We start from the raw sequence: 24784 nt of genomic DNA on the forward strand, positions 1-24784 counted from the left end.
TTGATTGAGAAGCCTAGGCTGTGTAGCAACTGGATTGTTTGTGACGTGTGTGCTGCACACTCTTGGTACAATTTTGCTTGTATTAGCCAATCGTCCAGGTAAGGGTACACATGGACGTGTTGCCTCCTGAGATGTGCTCACACTGTGGCCAAGCATTTTGTAAACACTCTTGCAGCCGTGCTGACCCCGAAGGGCAAAACCTTGAATTGGTAGTGTTGACCGTCTATTGTGAACCTGAGGTATTTTCTGTGGGCTGGATGGATGGGTATGTGAAAATACGCATCTTTGAGGTCCAGTGTTGCTAGGAAGTCTCCTTGCTGTAGCAACGGGAGCACTTGTTGTAGTGTGATCACATGGAAGTGCTCCGATAGTATGTATTGATTTAGGGGTCTGAGGTCCAATATTGGTCTGAGGGAACCGTCCTTCTTTGGAATAAGGAAGTATAGGGAGTATACTCCTGTCCCTTGTTGGTGGAAAGGGACTTGCTCTATGGCCCCCTTTTCCAGCATGCATTTCACCTCTTGCTGTAGCAGGGTGATGTGTTCCGTGGACATAGGACGATGTTTGGGTGGTATGTTTGGTGGCGTAGAAGTCAGTTCTAGGCAATAACCAGACTGGATAATTTCTCTCACCCACCTGTCCGTGGTAATTGCGTGCCAGACAGGTAGGAACTGTTGTAGTCTGCCTCCGACCGGTGTTAAGCGGTGTGGAGGCAGCGTAATGAAGTCACTGTTTTGTGGCAGTGGAGGCCCTGGTGTTATTGCCTCGACGCCCTCTTCCCATATTACTGTTACCTCTGTAACCTCCCCTGGTCGTGTTCTTGGTGAAGGAACCTTGTGTGTTACTTTTGTATGAGGCAGATGTTTGTGAAGCATTCCCTCGTGTGTTTGCCCTGTATGAGGAGCGTCGAAAGGAGCCCCTTTGTTGCAGAAACTGCAATGCACCCATAGATTTTGCGGTTTCTGTGTCTTTTTTCATTTTGTCCAAAATGGTGTAGACAGCAGGGCCAAATAGAAAATCTTGATTGACAGGTTGGTTAAGAATGGTGGACTGCACCTCATTCTTAAAACCAGAAATACGCAGCCATTCATGTCTGCGTAGCAAGACACTAGTATTAATTGACCTAGCTGCGGTGTCTGCAGCGTCAAGCGCACATTTAATGGAGGCGTTTGATATGAACTTTCCCTCTTGGATGAGATCATTGGCTTGTGCTTTGAAAGGCTCGGGCAGGTGTTGCATAAGGCTTTCAAGCTAATCATAGTGTGCCCTGTCATACCGAGCCAGTAGGGCTTGTGTATTAGCAATCCTCCATGAGTTGGAGGCTTGTGCAGCTACCCTTTTGCCTGATGCCTCTAGAATCTTTGACTCTTTGTCAGGGGGAGGTGCCTCCCCTGTCGTCTGAGAGTTGGCTCTTTTTCGTGCGTTGGCAACCACCAATGAGTCTAGTGGCAACTGGCCCTTGATGTAAGTAGGGTCTGTAGGAGCCGGCCTATATTTTTTTTCTATCCTGGGATTGATCACCCGTGCCCTGGCTGTATCCTTAAATATGTCGGTGCGTGTTTTAGAACTCCCTTTGGCATGGGAAGTGTTTTGACACTTTTCTGCAGTAGTGAATGTGTCAAAAAGGAAGTCTTCCTCCACAGGGTCACTATGCATGTCCACATTGTGGAATTGTGCTGCCCTGTCTATGAGTTGGTTGAAGACTACAGTGTCATCAGTAGGTGACGGTTTAGTAGGATAAGTGGGTACATCAGGGATGGGGTGGGTGTCATAAGGGTCTGTTGGTTCTTCCCAAGGTTCCTCTTGGTGAGGATCTTGTGGGAAATCATATAGAGGCTGTTGCTCATACCCTGTGTCCCCCTCATCGTCCCCGTGGTGAGAAGGTGAGGAAGGTGCAAAAGGTGTGGTAGGCATGATAGGTTGAAAAGGGCTGAAGGGTCTTGAGGGAGAAGTCCCAAAGTCCTTTTTCTTCAGTGGAATAGGAGAATCAGGTTGAAAGTCCAAAGGTCTTTTTTTCCTATGCAGAATGGTAACTTTATCAGTCTCTGGATTTATGTATATTTTTGCCTGGTCATCTGATGGATCTGGGTGGAATAATTCTTCCTCAACAGTCCTGGGTTTAGTGTTAGACTGTTTTGGGTCGGTAACACTTGGTTTTTCGACGACTTTTGTAGTCTTGTGTGGCTTTTTGGGCTCGGGCCCCGATTTTGGATTGAGGATTGGTTTCGGGTCGACCTGAGTTTTCGGGTCGACACGTTTTTTGTGCTCCGTAGGCTTCTTCGGAGGAGTGTCTTTCACCGAGTCGATGTTCTTTTTTGGATCGACTGGTGTCTTTGGAGCCGTTGTCCTTGGGTCGACACGTTTTGCCGGTTTCGACACTGGTTTCGGTACGGCACCGGTTGCCGGGTCGACGTTTTTCGGAACAGCAGGCTTGTTCGCGTCGGCGACCTTCTTCGGTTCGGCGCCATTTGGCTGCGTGCCTTTCTTCGGGTCGACCGATTTTTTGGGGTTGACGGTTCTTGGCTGAACGGCCTTTGTCGGGTCGAATGTCTTCTTTGGCTCGACGCCCCTTGGCTGTGCGGCCTTTTTTGGATCGATGCCCTTTGGGTCGGTGACCTTCTTTGGCTCTGGAACCTTCTGTGGGACGATGGCACTGGACCCTGGGGTTTCTGATGGTTTCGGTTTCGGAGCCGAGCCGGAAGGCGGGGCTGGCGAAATTTGGTTGTGATCTTGGCTAAGGCCTTTTGGCGATGCCTCGACCGGAGCCTCTGCTAACGGGTTAATCGGTGTCGGGGGTGTTGTACTCACGATTTGCCCCAACGGGATTTCGTCGTCAGAGTCGGAGTAATCCTCGACGGTGACTATTTCTAGGTCCGAGTCCAGGGCTTCCTGTAGATCCTGGTCATCATCGAAGATGTTGTCCGGTTCCGGTGCCTGTCGCTGCATTTCTTGCCGGGCAGCCCGTCGGTTTCGTATAGTTTTTTTGGAGCGAAACTGGGCGCAGGCTGGGCAGGTTCCTTCCCTATGGTCTGGGAAAGGCACTTGTTGCATACTGAATGTTTATCAGTATGTGGGAACTTGGAGTGGCATTGTGAGCACCTTTTAAACGGGCTTCTTTCCATCGACGGTTGGCTCACGTGGCGTCGAAAAGGCCCAACGGCCCGCGTCGAGAGGTACCGAACGAGAACAATACCGCCGAAGTCGAAGGCCTTTTGGCCTTTAGAAAAGTCTTGTTTTCGATTCCGAGTTGGAGTATAGGAGTTTGCATCCGAACCCAATGGCGGAAAAAAACAATCTGAGGATGGAGAAGATGCCCATGCGCACTGTAGTCCAAGGGAGGAGTCACCTATCTCGTGATACTTCGAAGACTCTTCCAAGACAACAAAGTGCAATCATCCGGACCCAACACTAGGCAGCGATCTATGCACAGATATGAATTCAGCAGCCCACATGCCTTGAACAGAGGAAGTTCAAATCCCAATGTACTTCTGGTTATTCCTGAAGGCTATAGGATGGCAGCGGTCAATCGGGCTGGCAATAGGCAGGGGCGGGCTCGCTGTGATCCTTCGGGAGGACTGGGAGATCTCGTTTAAGAGAACTGAGAGTACAGGGCTGATTGAGGCACTGTAATTTTGTATTAAAATTTCTCCTACCTTTCCTTTTGCATGATTGTTAGTCTATGGACCCCCGGACTCTCTGTCTGCTCATTGTTCGCAGATATATGACATTATTGCTGATTTATCACTAAAACATGCCAGTGATAAAACATGCCAACTTCATAGTTTTTGGCGATTTTAATGTCCATATTGACAATGACAACTACCCCCTGGCCTCTCAATTGGCCGATACTCTAAAGGGGGTAAATTTGAGTCAAAAAGTATATGCACCCACTCATTTGGCTGACCATCTGCTGGACCTTATTTTTACTAACGACCACACCTTGAGAGCAGAGGATCCTCTGCCTCGGACAGATCATTTATTAGTCCCTTTTAACTTGACTAGCACTCCCTGCAATAATCAGGCTATGTCAGTTTAAGAACTGGGGGTCTCTAGTTGGCAATGGCTTGCATCTTTGTCCAAATAGGGACCCTTGCTTCTAGTCAGAGTAAGGGGGCTACACTCCTAAATAACCCCATCTCAACCCTGTGATAGCTTGGAAGGCTCATCTGAGAGGCAGTGTGTAAAGCATTTGTGAACACATACAGTAATACAGTGAAAACACTACAGATGGACACAACACATGTTTTATAAAAATAAGTATTCTTTATATAGACCTAACACAAGACCCAAATGACAAAAATCCACAATACAGTATTAAGGAAATGACTTTAAGATGGTAGAAATAGCTTAGTTCACTTTAGATGGTAAATGCAACACATTTCTCACAAAGTACCTTTGGATGCGTCATGTAGGATAAGCAAAAGGTAAGCAGGGAGAACGATGCGTCGGTTCCTTGCTTTGGGGAAGGCGATGCGTCTGTTCCTGAGTGCTTGCACAAAGTAGGTGATGCGTCTGTTCCTTACCGGAGAGGAGGTGATGCGACGATCTCATGGTGCTTCCTGGTTGCGATGCGACAAGATGGCGCAACGATGTAACGATCCGTAGCGATGCGAGAAGATGGCGCCCTTGATGCGATGCAATGACGTAAAGACGATGCGTGCACGCCCGGCAGCCGTGCGGTGACTCTGCAACTTGGATGCAGCGACAGGCCCTGCGACACGCTTCTCCGGTGATGCGACGGCGACCCTTGCGGTGGCGAGACACTTCTCCGATGATGCAACGGCAAAATCTGTGGATGCTCTCCCAGCTACCAACAACACGCAGGCTTCTGCAGACAGAATTCCCAGCAAGGAAATTCAGGGGGGGCTGGTGGGAAATCTTGCATCCCTGAGACTTCAGCAGGAGGCAAGCACAGTTCAAGCCCTTGGAGATTCTTCTTGAAGATGATGAAAGTTGCAAATAAAAGTCTTTCTCCTTTCCTTGGCAATAAAGAAACCACTTCGGGCCTACCTCAGAAAGCAACACACTGTCACAAGGGAAGTCAAAAACTCCTGCAGATTCTCTGGTTCTTCTCCTTGGCAAAAGGTCAGTCTTGATGTCCAGAAGTGATCTAAAGTTCTGGGGTCTGGGTTCCCCTTTTTAGAGACACAAATCCTTTGTCTCTGAAGACAGAGAGTGTCTGTACCTAGTCCAAACCAGTTCTGGGTGCATTCTGCCAGTGCACAACTTCTTCCTTTGTCAGTGTGGACCAGGGTCATCAGACGCACCAAAACAGGTGGAGCCAGCATTGTGGAAGGCAGGCACAGCCCTTTTCAGGCCGAGGTGCTACTCCTCCCACTACTCCCAATGCAGATAGGTCTATTCAGCCTAGTGCTGACTCACCCTGCCTCCTGGGGGCCCCTCAGCCCATGTCACTCACAAACCAGACGAACAAGTTACTTACCTTCGGTAAAGATGTATCTGGTAGAGACTAGCCGCAGATTCCTTAACTTAGAATATCCCCAGGCGTCAGACTGGTCCGGAAAACTTTTGGCAGCAGCACCTCTGTGCGCCGGGGGCGTCACCGTACAGCTCCGCTCTGACGTCATCTATGGATGTGACGTCAGCGGAGCCATATATGCCCCGCCCCGGCACGCAGACATCAGTTTTCGTCAAAAGACTTTTCCGCGTCAGAACGCGAAGCCACCACCAAAAACTGTGAAACATGGGAGCAGGAAAAAAAAAAACAAGGTATGGTGAAAAACATCACCATAGAACAACCGTGCTATGCACCGTATATTGTAAACTGAGGGAGGGAAAAGAACAGTGCACCACTCTGGGAGGGACCCCCGTAATTATTAAGTCCTAAACCTCCCCCGGAGGCAGAAGAAGATGCAGAGAATAGGCAGGATTTGAACCCTTGGCCTGTGTGAACCTGTGCCACCAGAGGCACAAGACTTACCATTGAGAAAGCTCCTTTGTGAACCATCACAGCAGCCAACAGAAAAGCTGCAACCACCACATATTACAGTGAAGGACAACCAGTCCAGAACCCAGGAGTAAAGACAAAACTACCATTAGGCATCACCGACAAGGAGACGTCAGATCCGAGTAAGGGACCTACCGAATGCAGCATTGTCAGAGACTGCAACTGTTTGAGAGCAGAGGAGGCAAGAGACCTCAAGCGGTTTAAGAAAGAAGGATTTAGACTCACAACGGGCAACCCAGGGTAAGGGCTGTAAAGCACACATGGCATATGGGCCTACCATCCAAAGACAAGGATGGGAGAGCAGAGCCACAAAACGGAATGTAGCTCCGTGAGTCGGAGTGAAGAGAAGAAGTCACTGGGTAGAGGAATAAAGCCACCCAAAGGGAGGCGAGGGCAAGAAGCCCAACCTGAAAAGGTCCGCTCTAATTGTTTGAGAAGCAGTGAACCGCCCCAGACACGACAGTAAGGAATCGTGGCAATAAAGAACATGACCTTCAAATACCAACGCGATCCGCAACGTTGCTTACAAGAGCTCATTGTTTTTAATCGGACGCGGCGAAGAAAAATAAATGTGACCTCTGAAACTTAAACACAGTAAGCGCTGCAGTACACATGCCCGAGATTCGCAAGACAAGAGATGTCACCCCCCCTTCAAGCTTCGAAGCAGTGATCACTGCTAGATGAAGTGAATAAAACACCTGAGGAACACAACTAGGTGGCCGCGCAGGACGATTATGAAGGATGCCTACGTCGCAACAACCTGCGCATCTTGGGCGTACTGGAAAAGGCTGAGGGACAGGCCCCAGACCTCTTTGTAGAGGACATAATCCTACAACATCTACAGCCGAAAGGCCTTAGCAAATTCTTTGTCATCGAGAGGGCTCACAGGGTTCCTAGTGGTCGCCCCAAACCGGGAGCCCTACCGCCCTCGATCCTGGCGAAAGTACTGGATTTCCAGGACAGGGACGTAATCCTTCAAAACGCTAGAATGGGGATCGCCCTCCATTATGAAAACGCAGACATCTCCTTTTTTCAGGACTTTACACAGTGAGTACAAAAGCAGAGATGATCATTCATTATGGTGAAGCAGCGACTAAGAGAAAGGGGACTGAAATATTCGATGCTATGCCCGGCGCGTCTCAGAGTTCAAGCTGAAGGGAGGACCTGGTTCTTCGAACAACCGGAGGAGGCGGCTGACTGGCTTGAACGCCGACAACACAGGCCTCACGCTAACGCAATGATGGTGGAGCAGCTGCCTCTCCGGCCAATGATTGATGAGACCGAAATGAACACGATGGCTCCACATTCAAGACTTCTTCCTGCGAAGACTGGAACAGGTATCTGGCTGCTTAGCAGCCGAACCTCAGGGGGGCCTATCCTCTCCTGATGGCTGACATTTAGAACTATGATGTATGCCTCACCTTGGGGACTTTATAATCTTTATCCTTTTGTGGGGGAAAAGGGAAACTGGATGCCACTTTCTTAACTTTTCTGCATTTAGTTCCTTTATAGGGCGACAGGCACTCTGCAAGTTTAAATGTGGGCAGTTCCACGCCCAGAGTGCAGGGCAACAGAGAGGGGGGTTGTTGGGTGGGGGAGCTGTATTGCTTAATTGATATGTTTTTAACCTCAGTATTTGAATGTGGCTTCATCACAGAGGACTCAAGAAATGTACAGTAGGTGTAATGGGGGACAAGAATTGTAAAATATTGAGTTGGAATGTTAACGGTCTCGGGGACAAAATCAAACATAGCGTAGTTCTCCAGTATGTCAAGTGACAGGCCCCAGATATCCTGCTCCAGGAGAGGCACCTGATCAGAAACCTATGTAAGGCACTGTACAGAGGGGGATACAGGATGGTTGCACATGCGGGATTTACCTCCGGCTCTCGGGGTATTGGCCTCATGGTGAAGAAAACTTTCCCCTTGCCATAAGTTCCACATGGACGGACACTCAAGGTAGATATGTTGGGGTTTCGGGCGCATGGGAGGGCCGGACCACAACATTCATGTCTGTGTATGTCCCTCCAGGCCTACAGGGTACCACCTTCACGGACCTGGGCTCGGTCCTGCTCACCATTCCAGATGGTCTCTTGGTCCTCGGGGCGATTTTAATTCAGTAGTTTCGGGCACCCTAAATCGCTAACCCCTGAGGGAGGTGAGACTCTCTTCACGATGGTAGACTGACTTCCTTGAGACATGGGGCTGGTTGATGGGTGGAGAACATATCATCCAGATCAGATACAAAACACATATCATTCTGGGGTGCACCCTCCCGCATGGATTACTGTATAGTACCCACGGCACACGCAGCATATATCCATGAAATTAAGCACCTAGCTAGTGGCGTTTCTACCCACTCACCGGTCTGGGTTCACATAGTCCTCAACCAGACCAAAGTGGGTAGGATAGCACTGATTAATCCTTGGTACCTACGGGATCTGACAATCCTTAAAACCCTTATCAAAGCCACAGACGATTAATTTCCGACAATGTGGGGTCATTGTCCTCATCCTAGGACCTATGGGAAGCATTCAAGACTGTAATCCGGGGTCAGGACTCAGCATTTATTTCTGGAAGGAAGAAACAAACAAAAAGAGGTCCTAGACACTGAGGCCCAAATGTATAGGTTGGAGAGGGACTTAGAATCTGGATTGACGCCGGATAAGCTCCACTTACTGAGCCTGAAACAACATGACTACAAAGCTCTTGTTACAGACAGGGCCAAGACACTAGGTAGGAAGCGACAGGGTAGGGTTTAAGATCTGGGAGACAAAGCAGGGAAACTCATAGCGTGCCTAGACAGGAGGGAGTGGGCAAGCAGACTGGTCCCAGAACTCAGGGGTGACTGGGATGTCGTTCTCACTGAACCACACGACATAGTGAGCAGATTTGCTAGCCAGTTTCAGACTGTCTACAAGACAGTCACCACGTACACTGAAGAGGACTCTCAAGAATTGTTGCGAGATATTAAGGTCCCAGTCTCTCCCCAGAAGACCAAAAGTTCATGGATAGTGACTTAACAACAGAAGAGATAGCTCAAGCAATCCGTTCCTTAAAGTCAGGGAAAGCCCTAGGTCCCAATGGTATCCCCATTGAGTTATCCAAATTGCGACCAGATAAACTTGCGCCTTACCTAAAAATCATGTTTGAGGAATCTAGAGAACACCAAATACTACCCAGGGAGCAGAGATTAGCCACCGTAGTCACTATACATAAAGAGGGAAAACCCAGGACTGACAGTGCCTAATACTGGCCAATTTCTCTTTTAAACGCTGAGCCTGAAAATCCTGGCCAAACTTCTAGCCAATCGCCTAGTCAAAATAATTAGTAGCCTAGTTCACCCCGATCAATCCGGCTTCATGCCACACAGAAATACAGCTTTGAACCTGCGCAGAGTTCATGGGGTTGTAGATGGGGCACTCACAGGACAAGAACCAGCTGTGATAGTATTGTTAGACGCAACCCTAGCATTTGACACTATTGAATGGCCATACCTCTGGACGGTCTTGGCCAAGATGGGGTTTGGCCCTAAATAGGTCCAATGGGTATGACTTTTATACCCAGAGCCCTTGGCCCAAGTGGTAGTCAACAATAAATTATCAGCTACCTTTCTACTTGGTCGAGGTACCCGCCAGGGTTGCCCCCTTTCACCACTTCTCTTCGCACTGGCCATGGAACCGTTAGCAGCCTGGATCCGACAAGATCCTATGCTGCTAGGTCTACGATGGTCCCCTGACTTAGAAGATCGCGTCTCGCTTTATGCGGGTGACATCTTGCTCTATTTGGCTTCCACCACAAAGTCCCTTATAGTAGTATTGGATATCCTAGCTGGGCTTGGCAGATTCTCTGGTTTTAAGGTCAGTTGGAGTAAGTCCCTATTGTTAGTTCTCTGGGGAGATCCTCCCATTCCCCCCTACCCCCCTCTCAGTCCCCCCCCCTCCCCGGAGAGGCTGCCCAATACAAATGAACACTACGGGCTTTAAATATTTGGGAATTTTTCTCTCTCTTGATCCTACAGTCTGTTACCCTCAAAACCTTCTTCCGCCCCTGCGTAAGCTTAAAACAGACATTGCCAGCTGGAAATTACTCCCCCTCTCACTCCTGGGCAGAGCCACCACATTAAAATGATGTCCCTGCCTAGGTGGCGAGATGGGATTGGAATAGACGACGTGGACTGGCAAGAGGCAGTGTCCTCCCCGAGAGTGGTTGCCATTACGGCGCGCCTTAGGTTGGTGCAGCTTAAAATCCTCATTAGAATATATATCACTGGGCCCCGTTTGGTACTAATGGGAAGATCCATTAATGGAGAATGTAAGCGGCGATGTGGCAATATGGGGACATTCATGCATAGTATCTGGAAGTGCAAACATATCAGCTCCTTCTGGTCCATGACTCAATCAATGCTGTGTTACATGTCCATCTTCGCCCAGAAGTGCGTAGGGGCCTCTTGAATATATGGGAACACACAGACCTGAACACTCATCAGACTCAGTGGGCTACAGTATTTATTTATTTATTTAGAGAGTTTTACATAGCGCTGGCTAGACCCAGAGGTATCAGAGCGCTTTACACAAGGTTCAACAGAAATTACATCAGTTACACGTTACATTAGTTACTCGAAGAGTTCAAGAGAGTAGAAGACGAAATAAATGGAACTTAGAAGGGTAAGGAGTTGGGGTAAAGGGTTCATGATTGCCAAAAGAAATATTGCACAATTATGGGTTGTGGCCCAATTGCCCACAATTGAAGCTTGGGAAAGAGAGCTCGATTGGTGCATGTATGGAGAGAAAACGGTGTACTCCGCCAGGGGATGCCCCAAAAAGTGGTCCAGCGTATGGAGTCCCTGGAATACATACAGTGGAGAGATTTGTGTGACGCCCCGCTGAGCTGAACAAGATGACTCCCTAACCCCGTAGCATTCCCCTCTTATACAATGCGATGATATGATAATTCTCCTCCTATGCCTCTCTACAATGTATAATTTGATTGATACCTCTGTATTGTTTATTGAAACAGATGTATGTTCAATAAAAAGATCAACAACAAAAAATGAGAACAAGCATTGGAAATGCAATAGGTCTCCCATTAGAAAAGTTGGAGCTATTGGTCTTGTAAATGACAAATATTTTATTTATTTGTTGGTTTTTAAAACAGCTAAATTGATAGCTTTGTCATTTACAATGTCAATAGTTATAACTTTCGCGAATGTGACACCTACAGCATTTGGAATGCAACACTGATTAAGAATTCTATTTTCAGACTGCCATGTGATGCTAAAAAGAAAGAAAATGAACGTTATCATCAGGTAATTCGAAATAAAGGGAGACACGGCCTGGCGGCCGTGAGAGAGAGGGGAGGTGCAGTTGGCTTCAAAGCAAAACTAGGGGTCCACACAGAGCCCTGCCCCCCATTAATGACGGGAAGAAAGGAGCCTGCTGGCAGTGTAATTACATGAAGGACACCCGGCTACAAACACTCCTACTCGAATTGTCACAGACCCATACATGTAAATGGCAAAACTAAAGAGTCTCGTTTGCAAAGTGTAACTATTCCCATCCCACAAAAGTGAAATCCTTACAGCGTCTTCCACTGGGGAGCATTTACCGAGGTAAACACAGAAACACAATAAGTTTCAGAAAAAAAGCAGTCTATGGTTACTAAACTCCACCATCCTTGCATGCTTTAGTTCCAGAGGCTCAATGTGACCGGAGTTCCACAAAAACAATGCTCCAGCTGGAAACAGCATGCAATTGTTCAACATTAAAACTGTCATGATCCCGAACTGCAGATTATGTGATAAAACACTTGCCGACGGAGCAATGTGGTGAACGCTGAAAAACAGAGGTGGAAGAAGCCCCGTTTGTACTGCTATAAGACAAAAAAATTGTTTGCTTGAGCAAATGATGCCAGTGTTTTGTGTTCAAGCCCAGTGGGTGCAAATAATTAAACTTTTAAGCCTTATCCACAACAAAACTTAAGATGCTACGCTGTCAAAAAGACATAAAAGTCAGCAGCTTAAAAAATATATTGGTGTCTACGCGAGCCATTGCCTAATTAAGAACCTAAAACACAGCAAAGCTTTGTTCGTAATGTCTTGCTTCATTCGTTTTTTGGCTACGAGGAGCACAGTGCACAAATGCTGGGACCACTCGGGTCCGATCCAAGTAGATAAGGTAAACAAAAGCTCCAGAGGTCGTTCACACAGCATTGGAGGGAGGGGGAGGAACAGCAGAGAGAGTGGGGTATGACGTTATGCCCCAAGGCGAAGGATCCATGCTGTTATTTCTAAATGAGTCGGCTCTTGTACTGTGCGCGTAACCGCCCCCTATTCAAGCTTTCAGGAGCTGTGCTGCAGCTGTAGTGTACCGCTTTTGTGCCTGCGCGATGCAGTGTAGGAATAGCTGTTTGGTGCCGGAGTGGGCTGAAAGTCTGCACAGTGGAGTTTTAATGTCTGGTATGTTAGCTATGGCGTATTGAAGAGACTGAGAAAATCAGTAGCGAGTGGAGACCCCTCCAAAAAATGACCGGAGTCTTCCAAATCCAAAGCTCTGGTTTGTTTAACCTGAAACTCTCCATGGAAAGTGAGCAATATAATGAACTATGTCCTTGAGAGCGGCCACGGGCGGCGCTAAGAAAAAGCGCAGATCTTTATTTTAAAAGTAAATCAATTGATGATGCCGTACTTGTACTAAAGTTAAAGGTATCATCAATTGTTATTGTAATTCGTTATGCATGGGGACTTGAATGGTTTTGTATTTATCACGTTTCATAGAGTCAAGCCTGTGTGCTTCTGTTAACGTAAAAAAGTTATCACTACGAGGAGCACAGTGCACAAATGCTGGGACCACTGTGGTCCGATCCAAGTAGATAAGGTAAACAAAAGCTCCAGAGGTCGTTCACACAGCATTGGGGGAGGAACAGCAGAGAGAGTGGGGTGGGGGTGGAGGAGGGAGGGGAGGGAAAGAGAACACATGCGTGACGGGTACGTGCAAAAGCTTGCTAAACACCGACGGTAGGAGGAGTAGGGAGGAAATGTGGGAAATGCTAAGAGGTGAAAAATAAAACATTTCATGCATAGTTATTGCAGCCCAGAGCTGGGACAACGTGAGCACACAATGCATCACGGTGTGTTCAACATACAAGAACATTCAATGACATCGCGGTGTGCATTTGTACACTGTACTATTCTATCCGTGTGTGTATTGTGTAGCATAGGGTAACAAGGCGGCTTGTAGAACAGGCAGTGACATCGCGGTGTGCGCGTAAAACACGGGTGCAGCATGCAATGGCATTCGAATGTGTACCACATTTAAAAAATAAAACGAGACACGGCCTGCCGGCCGTGAAAGTGAAAGTACGGCCGGCCGCCCGTGAATAATTAGGGGAGGAGCAGCCAGCAGAGAGCAGGAGCGGAGGCGGCAAGCTGGGGAACAGATGGCTGGCGATTTGATGATGTGCATGCGCATTTTAGCTCAATGCGCTTGCGCATTGACCTAAAAGCGCACGGGCACAGTATCAAATCACCAGTCTAGTTAAACTCTTGTTTAAGCCCCTATAGTCTCGCTCCGCTCAATGCGCATGCGCATTGACAGGCGAGACCTAAAAAGGAGTCAAAATGAAATAATAAAGCCTACGAACACACAGTTTGGTCACGTGTGAAAGCCGGGATTTATCCCAGGTGCAATTCAACCACTATATGTACATGGGTCACTTTCCCTACGCCCACCTTGCACCTCCCACGCCCTGGCCACCCCACCATGCTGGCATCAATGTGGCCCTCGGTCATGTCACAGACAGAACTTTTTGGGCCTTGGTCTAGTAGGTCAGCCCATATTTGTTAGGGAGTTGCGAGAAGACACTGGCTATCGGAGAAGCTGTCTGCAATGCATGGCGGAGTGTCTAGGCTTGATACCCATGTAAACATGGACATTTGGGTTGCTCTTAGAATTCTCTATTACGGAGTGTCTAGGCTGGCAGGCCATTTGAGGATTTTTTTTTTAACCATTTGCAGCATTGATATGATGGCTCACTTTTTGCTGAATCCTAAAATCAATGCAGTAGATTACACTACAGGCAGCTATGCAGTACCACCACACGCTATGTTTAACACCGCGTTGAGATGATGGCGACAACAAGAGTGACACTGTTTGCTTGCACGTTTGAAATACAATCAGTCCTTATACCTTACCTCCTCCCTCACTTATAAAGTTACTGTGCCTGTGGAGACACAGCTTTGCCAACAATTACCTGAATTACTTCCTTTTTGAGTCACACCTGAAATTAAAACAAAATGAGAGTTAGAGAAGATCATAGTCTTATAAATTACCGACCATGTGCTAAGTTTGTACATGCAATTACTTTCACACGCTTGGCATACAACTGTACATGCGATACCATACCTCCTATCTTATGGTACCCGGACATTCCAAGTCCCACCAAGGAATGCTATCAACAAACGAGGCCGTAGTTCGAGTCCCTTAAAGGTCACAGAATTCCCAGGTGCCATATTTCTTTGCCCTTTTTGTTTTATATAGCGCGTACTCGACCCGAAGGCATCAGAGCGCTTTACACGAGCATCAGGTGCCTTACAGACGGATACATTCTCTTAAGGCACGGGTAGATTAAGTGATTTGCCCAGAATCACAGGATGTTGAGCGTCCCTGCTGAGACTCGAACCCGGCTCCCCAGCTTTGGGGTCAAGCACTCCAGAGATATTTTGGCTGCAGATAAGTCAAATAAATCATGCATATGCACTTTGGATCAATTGTACCTATGTGCAACTTGCAATTCGTTACAAATGTTTCATGCAGTCAAATAAAATGACTTTGAAAGCGGACCTAGTATACAGTAACATGTAGGCGCATGTCGGTTCGGCTGATATTTTTCCCAGCAGAGCAATAAATAAAATAATACCAGAAACTGTTGCTTATTAACTCATACATGTTCAGAAGAGGATAACTAGAAGCCTCGTCGTGTTTTCTAAGTACTAGTTTTAGTGACAGAGTTTTTTAAAACCCTGTTCTTGTCTGTGAACATCCATTACCGCATTAGAAAATGTAATAATTTAGTTGATTAGTGAAGCCATTTTCCTACTGCAGGGGAGTTGAAATGTCACAGCTAGAAATAATATATTGGCTTTTATATAAGTAATACAGCATTCCATTTTATTTATTACATTGCTGTTCTATAGAGCGTATTGATGGAGGTTTGAAGCGCTTAAAATGACCTGATGATTGTTAACTAATGTACCGAGAGAAGTGTTTAAGTCAGGTCCCCGGGATTCCTGGAGGGAACCAATCATAGGGCGTGTAATTCTGGGCAAATTAGAAGAATGGACCATGAAAAATTTCTTTTTTTCAGATATCCGGTATGGCTTCCAGCCTGGTTTGGACACACTTGAGCTGGCCCTAAACATGCACTTAACTCTTGGGAAGTAAGTAAAGGCCAGGAGAAGTGCCATACATATGGCTTTTATGGACCTTTCCTGTGCCTTTGACCAAGTGAACAGAGGGAAATTATGGGAGTTAATGGACCAAGCCGGCATTGATCCCCATTTAACGGATCTCCTTAGGCGCCTTCATTGGACATATCCACCAAAGCCCGTTAGACATCTAATGGTGAGTGTACCCATTCTATCAAGGTCACAAGAGGGGTAATACAGGGATGCATCTTAGCTATTCTTTTATTTCTATTTTATATTAATGCTCTTGAGTTTGCCCAAGCATCTCACATAAAAAATTTCCCTAAAATATGATCACCGCTGGTCCCTGTACTTTTATAAGCAGATGACGCTGTCCTAATCACAAGGACAGCTAATGGACTGCAGGCCCTTTTAGACGTTTTTAATGGTCTTATGGGGGATCTTAAACTGAAGATTAACCAACAAAAATCCTTATCTTGACTTGTGGCCCAAAGAAAATTAGATCCAAGAGCTTTGTTTTTCAGGAGAACCCGACAGCCAAGGTGCCTAGCTTTAACTACCCAGGTATCCGATTTGCCGCAAACCTGAGTTGGGACATGCTTACTGTTTTAAGAGTGTCTAGGCTGGCAGGTCATTTGAGGATTTTTTTTTTAACCATTTGCAGCATTGATTTTATGGCTCACATTTTGCTCTATCCTAAAAGCAATGCAGTAGATTACACTACAGGCAGCTATGCAGTACCACCACACGCTATGTTTAACACCGCGTTGAGATGATGGCGACAACAAGAGTGATACTGTTTGCTTGCACGTTAGAAATACAATCAGTCCTTATGCCTTACCCCCTCCCCCACTTATACGGTTACTGTGCCTGTGGAGACACAGCTTTGCCAACAATTACCTGAATTATTTCCTTTTTGAGTCACACCTGAAACTAAAACAAAATGAGAGTTAGAGAAGATCATAGTCTTATAAATTACCGACCATGTGCTAAGTTTGTACATGCAATTACTTTCACACGCTTGGCATACAACTGTACATGCGATACCATACCTCCTATCTTATGGTACCCGGACATTCCAAGTCCCACCAAGGAATGCTACCAACAAACGAGGACGTAGCTCGAGTCCCTTAAAGGTCACAGAATTCCCAGGTGCCATATTTCTTTGCCCTTTTTGTTTTATATAGCGCGTACTCGACCCCAAGGCATCAGAGCGCTTTACACGAGCATCAGGTGCCTTACAGACGGATACATTCTCTTAAGGCACGGGTAGATGAAGTGATTTGCCCAGAATCACAGGATGTTGAGCGTCCCTGCTGAGACTCGAACCCGGCTCCCCAGCTTTGGGGTCAAGCGCTCCAGAGATATTTTGGCTGCAGATAAGTCAAATAAATCATGCATATGCACTTTGGATCAATTGTACCTATGTGCAACTTGCAATTCGTTACAAATGTTTCGTGCAGTCAAATAAAATGACTTTGAAAGCGGACCTAGTATACAGTAACATGTAGGCGCATGTCGGTTCGGCTGATATTTTTCCCAGCAGAGCAATAAATAAAATAATACCAGAAACTGTTGCTTATTAACTCATACATGTTGTTCAGAAGAGGATAACTAGAAGCCTCGTCGTGTTTTCTAAGTACTAGTTTTAGTGACAGAGTTTTTTAAAACCCTGTTCTTGTCTGTGAACATCCATTACCGCATTAGAAAATGTAATAATTTAGTTGATTAGTGAAGCCATTTTCCTACTGCAGGGGAGTTGAAATGTCACAGCTAGAAATAATATATTGGCTTTTATATAAGTAATACAGCATTCCATTTTATTTATTACATTGCTGTTCTATAGAGCTTACTGATGGAGGTTTGAAGCGCTGAAAATGACCTGATGATTGTTAACTAATGTACCGAGAGAAGTGTTTAAGTCAGGTCCCCGGGATTCCTGGAGGGAACCAATCATAGGGCGTGTAATTCTGGGCAAGTTAGAAGAATGGACCATGGAAAATGTCTTTTTTTCAGATATCCGGTATGGCTTCCACCCTGGTTTGGAAACTGTTGAGCTGACCCTAAACATGCACTTAACTCTTGGGAAATAAGTAAAGGCCAGGAGAAGTGCCATACATATGGCTTTTATGGACCTTTCCTGTGCCTTTGACCAAGTGAACAGAGGGAAATTATGGGAGTAAATGGACCAAGCCGGCATTGATCCCCATTTAACGGATCTCCTTAGGCGCCTTCATTGGACATATCCACCAAAGCCCGTTAGACATCTAATGGTGAGTGTACCCATTCTATCAAGGTCACAAGAGGGGTAATACAGGGATGCATCTTAGCTATTCTTTTATTTCTATTTTATATTAATGCTCTTGAGTTTGCCCAAGCATCTCACATTAAAAATTTCCCTAAAATATGATCACGCTTGGTCCCTGTACTTTTATAAGCAGATGACGCTGTCCTAATCACAAGGACAGCTAATGGACTGCAGGCCCTTTTAGACGTTTTTAATGGTCTTATGGGGATCTTAAACTGAAGATTAACCACCAAAAATCCTTATATTGACTTGTGGCCCAAAGAAAATTAGATCCAAGAGCTTTGTTTTTCGGGAGAACCCGACAGCCAAGGTGCCTAGCTTTAATTACCCAGGTATCCGATTTGCCGCAAACCTGAGTTGGGACATGCTTACTGTTTTAAGAACATACAATATCGTGGCTTCAAGTGAATCCATCTATAGATTTGAGGCAAAGCTAGGTCAAAAGCCCCTCAGAGAAATGGTTACATTGTATAAGAGTAAACCTCTTACATCAGGTACATACGGTGCAGGTGTATGGGGGTACGCTGGTTTCGGTAACCTACAGACAGCTGGAAAAAAAATTGTGTAGACTTCTGGCCATATCGAACAAGACACCTAGTTTCATTTCACATCAGGAATGTGGCCTTAGCTTTCTGGAGGACCAAGTAAAAGTGGCCACACTTTTATTGTGGCTCAAAGTGTGTTCTACCCTGGAGACTAGCTTCTCACATAAGATAATAGAGAACTGTATGAATTTGAGTCACACGTCCGATATCCCCTGATTAGCATATGTAAAAAATATTTTTTATCAACTGGGGTTCAAGCGAGATCTTTGATCGTCCAGGAAGTAGTAACCCTAGGTCTTAAGATGTTAGTGAAAGAAATGTTTGACGAGGACAGAGAACAGGCAAGATTAGCTTAGGCCCTGTCTTGCTTCACCTTTCAGATAATACAGAATCTCCCACAAGTTGGCTCAAAACACAGCGAAGCAGGAGACATAACACAACAACACCTAGAAAAGGGTTTTTATAAAACAAAGCTAAGACTCTTTTTAGAATAAGGCTTGGGGTTTTATTTTACACAATGGTCTCGAACAGAAAGGCTTTCCCAGATGCCAAATGCACAACATTCAAATACATATAGAAAAATTTATATTTATATGCAAGCAATAATAACACACTTGGTAAATGCAACAAATAAATGCATGAATAATACTAATGAATAAACAAGCAGAAAATAATATGAGATAATACTCAAGCAAATATAATGGAACGTCCTGCAAGAGATCAGAAAGATATATATACACTGGATACATCAAATTATTACTTTGGATGTGCACCTCACTCAATTACACATCACAAAGAAAACACCTCAAATGATGAAAGCCACTGGCCACACATCACAATGGCAATAATCAAAAATCAAACATCTCAAATGACCACAGCCACTGTAACCACACATCACAATGGCACTAGTCCGAAACAAGTCACCTCACCCGATCGTTCACTCGACATCCTTGCCAATTCTCGCTGGGGGGCTCGTTCACAGCTGGCTTGGACTCTCAACCGGGACTCAAGTTCCGTTTGTCTTACAGCAGTGGGTTTACTCTGTAAGTGACCTCCTAACTCAGCTATTAACAAACCTCAGCTTTATAGTCTCAAAACAACACTAGAAAGTTCGAGAGACTTCCTCCCTGCAACAGGAAACCTACTTGAACTGGCCAGCTTCCAAGCAAGCACTCCATGGCAGGAAGGAGGTCCCACATGCCTTCTACATTCTCGCATGTTCCAGCCTTTATCTTGACGAAGCTCACAAAAGCCTTCCAGGGTACATTAAACAATCTCTCACAAAAACAATCCTTGAACGTGATTAACCCAAACAACTTGCTCCAAAAAAAAAAAAAGCTCAAGCCAGGCAGAGTCAGAATTCAGGATGACATGAGACCATGTCAAAGCCAATAGTAAGAACTTAATACTACCAATGTACAACACAATGCACATTTGTGCACCACTGCTTAGAGCATCACATACTTCACCTCTTAATCTACAACACAGTGCACATTTGTGCACCACTGCTCATAACACTGCACTTCGAGACCAAAACGTACATTCCACACCCCTCTCTCTTTCATGCTTTCAAATGCCTGGCTTGAGCTTTTTGCGCGCACAGCCACACTTGCAAGTTGTTTGCGTGGCAAAATGCCCCCCTGACACAGACCGCGGAGAGGAGGGCAGGGCACGGAGGGCGGAGGTGGCGACAGCACAAACACCGCACACGATCGCTGCGAGACCAGGGGAGACACCGGAGATCAGACTGGCGATCGGAGGCTGCCTTTGACTCCCACCTCTGTAGCATCATTCAGAAAATGGCCCGATTCCTACGAGCCTGCAGATCGCACACCGGAGAAGTTCACATTGGCATCATTAATCTGAGGGCAGTGAGTGCACTCCACCCCCCCTTACACCATTGGCCCCGCCACAAGTTTGGACACCGTTAGACATCGGGGCTGCCTGGACTCAAAATGGCACCGTGAGACTCTGCGACTAAAACTGGCCGGGAGAGGAGGAGCGGTCCGCTGTGGGAACACTACACCAGATAAAGAGAGGTAGGCTGTGTACCACCTGAGCCGCCTGCTACCTTAGTGTGTAAACCCCTATCGATGCTGGGGCCGGGTAGACGTACCGGAGGTGGTCACTGCCTGACCATGGCGGCCTGGATGCCAGCGCTGGACTCACGCAGATGAGGTACCCTGCCCCCCCATTAATATAACTGACATGCATCTGAGGCTCCCCGGCGCCTGCCCTATAGACTGCATCCCTGAGGCAAAATCCAGCGCAAGCTAGTCATGTTGAAACCCCTTTTGAGGCTCACATAACTTACGATTAAGCCCTCCCTACCCACCAAAATAACATAGAAAGTGGACTGACCCAGCACCCCCCAGAGAAGAAGGAGGACCCATGCTGGAAACTAAATAGGGAAATAGGACTCCCGGCACACAAGCAGAAGCTTACTAAGCTAAGAGTCCGCCATCTCGGAACTGCACTAACTGCTCCCTTTTTCACACCCACATCAAAACTAAAGGATAAATGAGGATGTTTCCCTCTTCCTGCAAAGCCTGCCTGACCTTGTGGAGAAGTGTGGCTCAATGGTTAGAGCGGCAGATCCTGATGCAGAGTTCTAGCCCGGGACCAGGGTTCAATTCCCCGCCTCTGCGGGTCTTGGGCTCAAAATTCCACGGACCTGATAATTCTCGCCTCGGTGCCTATTCCAATCATGGAGTCCCACTCTGCAACTCTGGGCAATAGCTTGCTTAATATCCACAACGGCCCCCACAACGCTAAGGATGCCTGGCCCCCACCTTAGGGGTGCCCAGGAGTGGACACCTCACAGGGAAAGCCAGGACGGGTTATACAGCGGTATTCGTAGAAGCGCCTTGAGACCCTTGCGGGTGAGTAGTGCGCTAAACAAGTATCAACTTACATTTACCTTCAAATGGCGGAGCGCCGATCCCTCTTATCAAGATCTCAACGAGCTCATTGTCCCAGCACTGAGTCACAGCCAAATGGAGTTTTGGGGTCGGGAGCCCTCCGATATGCCACAGCTGTTAAACAACTATTAGCCAAGCAGGCCGGAGCTGTGTTGGTATAGTGAGTGGAAATTTTGTAGCTGCAAAGTCTGGAGATGCCCTGTCTGTAGATATCTCGCCTTTCTACGACCTCCTAGAAGTCACCCTCAGCCTTATGCTCTGGAGAGTCAACAACCAGCCCTGGAGCAACAGCACGAAATCTCTCTACTACTTGCACTTTCCCCTCTTCGGACTGCTCTGGAAACTCTAGCTCACCCTTCCTTATAGGATGCCTGCCCCGTCCCACTTAGTCACTATGCCATACGCCACATCAGCCTACTCCAACCCCACCTCTGCGAACCACTTAAAACCGCACAGCCCGAACTCCTTCTCGGTCAGCTTCCCCCCTAACCTCTTACCCAAAGCGAAAAAAAACTTTAAACAAAAACTGATCAGACAACATCCTGAATCACTATTCGTGGATATCTATCACTGCGCCTCCAAAGGACAAGTAAAAACGGATCTCATCTTCCACACCGAAAGACACGAAACATGGAACTCCATCCTCAGATCTCAACTCAATATCTCCAAAATGACTAATACGTCCCATAGCGGCAAACTGACTTTATCAGCCCCTAACCACAGTAGGCGAAATGGGAACACACCCCGACCATCTACTCAAATGGCACAGTCCTGATACAAGCCAACAATGACAACATAGACATCTTTGATGCTCTCTTCTCGTCCCTCCGGACTAACCCCTCCCACGTACTCCTCCCCGGCGTACCCATCCTCCTCTCCCTGAAGAGCCTGACCCGTCAACAGAACTCACCCACCATTCCGGTGCACCCTAGTAATAACACCTGCCTCCTGCCGCAAGACACCACCTCCAACATGACCAGAGAGAACAAAACCCCTCTACCCCCCTCCGGCAATCACCCTCTCCTGTCGCCCAACCTCCGTCCCTCCCAACCCACTTCGAAGGACCTCAACACACAGTACATGACTCCCAACTCTCTCCCTAATCCCTCATGCAATTTAACATATACACCCCAACATGGCCCTGCCTCCCCGCACCACGACCCCACACAGACACCTCACCCACTAAAGGGCAACTTAACAATGTTAGGCTCTCCCCCCCCCAGGTTTAACTTCTTTCCCGCACAGAACACCCACACCGACATAGAGACTGGGCAGCGGCTCACCCTGCTTGAAAGCCAAATAACCACCATAATCCAGGGTCTTAGTGAAATCCTTACCAACCTCGCTGCACCCCTAAAGCCACACCATTATCCTTCCTTCCCCTCTCTCTCTCTCTCTCTCTCTCTCAAAAGAGGCTTCCCAGTTTTCCCTATCCAGAAGGGATCTCTACCTCCCTCTCTCATCAGAGAAAGAGACCAAAAAAAACTAGAGATGACACTTCTGTGAGTGAAGCGGCAGCTCTCGCTTCCTCGTACGACAATCTTATTACTGCCACCCTCCAATCCAAAATACAAGTGATCACCGGACTGGGAAGAAAACAGGCCCCTCCGAAATCCCCTAGACTCCCAGCCACATGCACTATCATCCCCGTGGTCCCTCGAACGATAAAACACACAACAGACGTCCCCAACAAACAGCTTGCTCATAAACTGCAGATCAGCCACCAAGCTTGCCACAGAGCTAGCGGAATCTATCCTCACCCACGACATAGACATAGCATACATGGCTAAATGACACCTCATTCCCACTCGTGGATACTCTTGTCCCCCCTGGCTTTATCACCAACAAAGATAGAAAAGATCGAAGAGGTGGGGGCATAGCCATCATCCACAAAAACAATATTTCCATGACGGAAATAGACTCCTTCACCTACAACACCTTTGAGTGCCTAACCGCTAACATCAACACTAGCAACAATAAAACACTCATCTGCCACCTCATTTACAACGCCCAAGTCAACACCACCACATTCACTGAACACCTGTCCGACCTGACTGCCCACTGCTCTCTCCAAGATATGAACAACCTTATTCTGGGTGACCGCAATCTTCACTGGAATGAAGAAAACAAACTGCTAATCCAGAACCTGAAGGTGCTGCTTCACAGCGACAACCTTACCCAACACTGCTTAGAGGAAACCCACAACAAAGGATAAATCCTAGGTGCCATTATCGCCCAGCACAACACTGTCACGATAGAATGCACCCTGCCAGTGGACTGGTCCGACTACCACTTAATCCTTTGCCACCTCACTCAGCCTATCACACCTAAACCCCAACCCAAGACCCTTCGAGATGGACTAGAAACTTCACCAAGATTACCATGACTGACCTAGAGCGAAGAGTTAACTCTCTCCTCACTGCCTCCACGGACGATCTATCCACAACAGAACTCACCGCCCACTACAACACAAACATGACATCCATTCTAGACCAAGTAGCCCCCTTGAAAAAAAAAAAACAGGAACATCCCATCCAGATCTTGGTTCAACTTGGACATTAACAACGAAAGAAGACAACTAAGATCTACAGAAAGACTATGGAGGAGCAACCCCTTCTCAAGCCTACTTGAACAACTCAAAACAGCCCAAAGGAAATACAAAAAACACATCAGCAGCGAAAGATTCACCTTCTTCTGCGCTGGCCTGGACAACGCAAAAAAGAGGCCCAACAAACTGTTCAAAATCATCAGACAACAAACCTACAAACCCCCGGAATATTCCCTATAGGCCTCCAAAGACTTGTGAAAACTTCGCCAACTTCTTCGAAGAAGAAAATCACCAAGACTGAGCTCTCACTGGACATCAACGTCAACCTCGTCTGCAAAAACCTGCCTCCAATGACAAACCGAGATCCTCAAACTGATCTCCAGTTCCAAACCAGCCTCTCATGTCCTTGACCTGATTCCCACCGAACTGACCAAAAAACTGAGACTCCCCATATCCCCGTTCTGGTATAAGATCATTAACAGCTCCCTGAGAACCGGCATCATACCTGAATGCCTCTAAGTGGGTCAAGTCTTGCCACTACTAAAAAAACATCCCTTGACTCCAAGGAACTGAATAACTTCAGACCCGTCTCCAATCTCCCCCTCCTATCCAAAATCCTTGAAAAATGCATCCTCCAACAACTGACTCAGCACATGGATAACATCAACCTCCTTGACCCCCACCAATCGGGTTTCAGAAAAGGCTACAGCACCGAGACCGCGATCCATAACATCATTGACGACATCCACAAATCACTCGAAACCGATCAATGCAGCCTCCTCATTATCCTAGACCTATTGGCAACCTTTGACACGGTTGATCACCAACTTCTCATCAAGGCTTTACAAGAAAGGGTAGGAGCTGATGAGGTGGTCCTATGCTAGTTCTCCTCCTTCTTACACAGCTGCTCATTAAGGATACAAAAAAGAAAAACTTTACCTCCGACCTACACCTTGTCAACAGGGGCCTCCCCCAAGGTTCAGTGCTCTCACCTCAACTGTTCAACATATGCATGGAATCCCTCACCACCCTACCCAAAAATGCTAACATCCCTTTCCACCTCTATGTAGA

At 46.9% G+C, this 24784-nt stretch overlaps 1 long non-coding RNA gene across 1 annotated transcript in view; it reads right to left on the reverse strand.

Annotated features, from left to right (window-relative positions):
• Positions 1-16324, reverse strand: part of LOC144767526 (uncharacterized) — a 69888-nt gene extending 53564 nt beyond the window's left edge. Inside the window, exon 1 of the long non-coding RNA XR_013598241.1 lies at positions 16292-16324. This is a non-coding gene — a long non-coding RNA (uncharacterized LOC144767526). The remainder of the gene's footprint in view (positions 1-16291) is intronic.
• Between the last annotated feature and the right edge of the window lie 8460 nt (positions 16325-24784).

This window comes from Lissotriton helveticus, chromosome 7, assembly GCF_964261635.1.
Source record: "Lissotriton helveticus chromosome 7, aLisHel1.1, whole genome shotgun sequence".
NCBI lineage: Eukaryota > Metazoa > Chordata > Amphibia > Caudata > Salamandridae > Lissotriton > Lissotriton helveticus.